The sequence below is a fragment of the Nannospalax galili genome, unplaced genomic scaffold (genome assembly GCF_000622305.1).
Source record: "Nannospalax galili isolate Female #2095 unplaced genomic scaffold, S.galili_v1.0 scaffold210, whole genome shotgun sequence".
NCBI classification, from domain to species: Eukaryota; Metazoa; Chordata; class Mammalia; order Rodentia; family Spalacidae; genus Nannospalax; species Nannospalax galili.
The window spans coordinates 1900561-1905091 of record NW_008329365.1 but is presented as its reverse complement, the minus strand read 5'-3'; the positions used below and the strand labels follow the sequence as shown (position 1 = coordinate 1905091).

Genomic DNA, 4531 nt, shown 5'->3' with positions numbered 1-4531 from the left:
CTTTTTTTTTTTTTTTTTTTTTTTTTAAGTCTTTCTGTGGCAGGGTCTCCCTGTAGCCCCAACTGGCCTGGAACTCACTATGTAAAGCAGGCCGGCCTTGAACTCACAGAGATCCGCCTCCCTCTGCCTCATGAGTACTGCGACTAAAGGCATGCGCCACCATGCCCGGCTTATTCTATTTTTTAAAGACAGGGTGTCATATATCCTAGGCTGGTCTCCAACTTGCTATGTAACTGAGAATGACCTTGGACTCCTGATCCTCCTATCTCTCTTTCCCAAGTACTGGGATTATTGGCCTGTGCCTATGCCACCATGCTGGCTTTTCTTCTGTTTTGATTTTTGGATACAGAGTCTCACTATGTTGCCCTGACTGGCCTGGGATGTTCTAGTAGATTACAGGTATATTTTACCACTCTATGTAGCCGTGGCATGGTGACTCTTGCCTTTGATCCCAGCACTTGGGAGGCAGAGACCGGCAGATCTCTGAGTTCGAGGCCAGCCTGGTCTACATAGCAAGTTCCAGGCCAGCTGGGGCTACAGGGAGACCCTGTCTCAAAAAGACCAAAATAAAAAAAAAAATAAAATCTTAAAAAAAAAAAAAAAAAAAAAAGAATATCCCTATGTAGTCTAGGTGGACCTTGAACTTGGGCTTTTTCCTGCCTCAGTCTCCTGAGTTCTGGGATCCCTGGCATGTACCACCATGCCCAGCTTCCTCAGTCTTGAACCTAGTTTCTAAAATTCTGCTCAGCCTCCTCATTCCTTCTAATATCTGTCACATCCTTGTTACTATGCACAGTACTAGGAAGGTAGTGCTAAGAAAAATGTCGAAGCTGTGCTGAACTGAAGCTTAGCATTGTGGTGGTTGTGTCTGCCTACTAGCCAGGGGCTGGGCCTATCGACAGACGGAGGAGTGAGGCTGTGGACCAGGCCTTGTAGATAGACATTCAGTAAGGGTGAGGAATAAGTGGAAGGGGATTCAGGCCACAGAGCAATTTACTCTCATAGACAGCATCACTGGGGAAGATAGGAGGGGTTTGCCAGTATCCCCAGGCTGTAGAAACAGCCAAGGGACTGACTTGTCAATGGATGTTCATTTTTCCTGAAATCTATATGTTGGGAACTTTACTGACCAGTTCTTGTCATGGATTTGGGTGTCATTCTCATGAGGTGCCCACATCGTCCATTACTAGAGCTATGAGCACTTTCCAAAGTTATTCAGCCCTTTTGAGTTTTAGTCCCCTTGTGCCTTACTATGAGACCTGGAACCTTTTTGAATTTCAATCTCCTTATCTGAAGAAATACAAAATAATACCTACTTTACAGGGTTGCAGACTTTAAGTAAACTCTACTGTGGTTCACCATGATTAGTTAATATTAGAATTATCATTACTGTTATCATTGGACTAGGTTAAGTGGCTATCCCCAAGTCTATGAATGGTAACGGGTTAAGAAAAATTTGCAGCCAAATTTCATTCTAAGTTGGGCATAGTGGCAAATGCCTATAACCCAAATTCAGGTGGTAGAAGCAGGAAGATCAGGAGTTCAAGTCCAGCCTCAGCTACATAGGGATAGCCTAGGCTACACAGACCCTGTCACAAAATAAAAGGGTTGAAGGCAGTGAGAAAACCTAGTAGGTAAAGCTTTTACTGCCAAGCTTGACTACCTGATTTTACTTCCCCCGAGTCCAAATGATGGAGGGAGAGAACTGACCCTCAAACGTTGTCCTCTGACTTCCATATGAGTGCCGTCCCATATCACCAAATAAAGATGTTAAAAAAAAAATTAGCACAATGACGACCTAAATTTTTGCCATTTACCCAACTGAGGACTTCTTTGACGAAGTAATCTTAAAACTGAAGTGCCAGTAAAAAAAAAAAAAAAAAAAAAATTAGGCCAGCTGGGCATGGTGGCACATGCCTTTAGTCCCAGCTCTCAGGAGGCAGAGGCAGGCAGATCTCTGTGAGTTCAAGGCCAGCCTGGTCTATATAGCTCCAGGCCAGCTGGGGCTACAGTGAGACCCAAAAAGACCAAAAAACGGGGCTGGAGAGATGGCTGAGTGGTTAAGTACACTGCCTATTCTTGCAGAAGACTCAGGTTCAAATCCCAGTACCCACATGGCAGCTAACAACTGTCCATAACTCCAGTTCCAGGGGATCTGTCTTCCGCGGGCAATGCATGACACAGGTGCACTTCCTACATGCAGGCAATGCATGCAAACACATAAAAATAAATATTAAAATAATAATTAGGCTAAAAAACCCAAAATCCCCAAACCTAAAAAGCACCCTAAAATAAAACCAATGTAATGCCAGGTCTCTGTCTTTTATACTACATACATTGTGTGTGCATATCCTTTTGTGTGTGAGTCCACATTATTCACTTGATGAGCACTTACGGAATAAATCAGTAAACGGCAGGACAGTATTGCCTCTCTTAAATGGGCTCCACATAGCACCTGGGTATTATGCAAATAAACTTTCAGATGCCAGCTTAGTTTGAAATCCACACCAATCAGGGAAAAGAACATTTTCATTTTCACCAGAAGATGGCAGAAGGGAGAAACGCTGGCCCTCTCGGCCTCCATGAAGAAGAATTTAAGTTCCCAGCCCAGTGACTAATTGTGAGCCCTGGCTGAGGCACAGTGCAGGATTGAAGGGCACACAGGGTGCGCTGTGTGGTCCAGTGACTAAGGGGTGGTGATCAGGGTGTGGATGAGAACTACCTACAGGTCTTTGAGGGGTGTCAGCCTTCAGGAGCCCTGCCAAGGCTCGAAGTGTAGCTCTCAGTGGCAGGGTGCTCGCCTTGCGTGTGCAAGGATCTGCTATTACATTGCTATTACACAGAAGACAGGGCTGGGGAGAACTGAAGCAAACTAAAACTCAGACTTATTCGACTTCCAGGACGTGCCTGAATGCTCTCCTTTCTGTTTGAAAGTAGCTTTATTCTAAAGCCTGCCCTTCCTTCCTAGGGTGCTGAGAAAGACACCAGCCCTCTGCTCACTCCGCTTCAGTCTGTAGCCTAGGGATACTGACATTTCCCTCCTGCCTACCCCAACACGCACGGATTCTGAGAATACGTTGCTTTGTGTCTTGCAATCGTTCCATTGTATTCCCCTCTCTCACTACATGTCCATCGAGTAGGCCTGGTCTATACCCTCCTCCATCAAATAAACTTGGTGCTGGGTAGCTGGGAAATCATCCATCCATCCATCCATCCATCCATCCATCCATCCATCCATCCTTGTCTTTGGTCTCAAGTGATCGAGAATTGTCCTCAGTCAAAGAGAATAGCAGCAGTCAGGCATAGTGGTCAGAAATATTGGTCTACGGGGCTGAGGGTGGTAGAGAACGTGTTTAGCATGCATGAGGCTCTGGGTTTGCTCCCCAGCATTAAAAAGAAAAAGAGGGGTTGGGGAAATGGCTCAGTTACTAAAGTGCTTTCTGCGTAAGCAAGACCTGAGTTCAGATTCCCAGCATCCACATAAGAAGCTGGGCACAGCAGAACATGCTGTGCCTGTAATCACAGCGCTAGGGAAGTAGAGGCAGGAATCGCTGGCCAGCCAACTTGTGAACTTCAGGCAGAGAGACTTCTGCCTCAAAAAATATGGTAGTGGGTCCATGAGATGGCTCAGGAGTAAAGGTGCTTGCCACCAAGCCTCGCTTTCTGAATTTGATCCCTGGGACTCACATGGTGGAAGGAGAAAATTGACTCCCACAAATTGTCTTCTGACCTCCATGCATGCATTGGGGCATGGGTGTGGTCATGCATCTACACACAAACACACAGACACACACACACAATGTAATTTTTAAAAATTTAAAAATAAGGTAGAGAACAACTGAGGAAGACTCCTGATGTTAACTTCTTACATACATGTGTACACACATGCATGTGTAGCCCCACACAAACATGTATACACATACCCCATTTATACTCCCACACTAGAAAAGAAAAAGAAAAAGAAAGATCGGCTATCCTACCTCACAGATGTGAACTTGGCTGTTTTTTTCTTGACAATTCTTTGAAGAGGAATCCTGGTAATTCCAGCTCAATGCCAGGGTCTCAGAAACGCTCTCACCTGAGCTATTAAGCCAAGCACCACCTTCAAACCAACAGCCCCATGTGTGTTTTGGGTGGGTCAGGAGAGTACAAACCGTAACGAGGTTTCTTATTTTCTGTATTCCTTTGTACAGTTGTCAGAGTTGTTTGTTTTCAAACAAGCGATGCTGAACAGTGCTGTGGCCAATCTGCTGTGGGCCCCGATTTCTCATGGTTCTTGTGTCTATCATTTCCTTCACTGGAGGTAATGATTCATTTCTTTCTACTGCCCTTTTGTAAGAGTTATTTTTATCTTTTTAAATTTGTGTGTGTGTGTGTGTGTGTGTGTATGTGTGTGGTAATGCATGCATGCATACACACACATAAATAAATGTAATAAATTTTTTTAAAGGAAAAGGAGGAGGAGGAAAAAAAGAAACAGATTTGACATTTGGTTTCTACCATAGTATTCATGAGAAACTTCAGACAAAAT

At 44.6% G+C, this 4531-nt stretch overlaps 1 non-coding gene across 1 annotated transcript; it reads left to right on the top strand.

The window, feature by feature from the left end:
• The first annotated feature begins 1781 nt into the window (after positions 1-1781).
• Positions 1782-1866, top strand: LOC115071199. Its single transcript, XR_003850308.1, has one exon. It is a non-coding gene; the product is annotated as a small nucleolar RNA SNORD87 (small nucleolar RNA).
• Positions 1867-4531: the final 2665 nt, after the last annotated feature.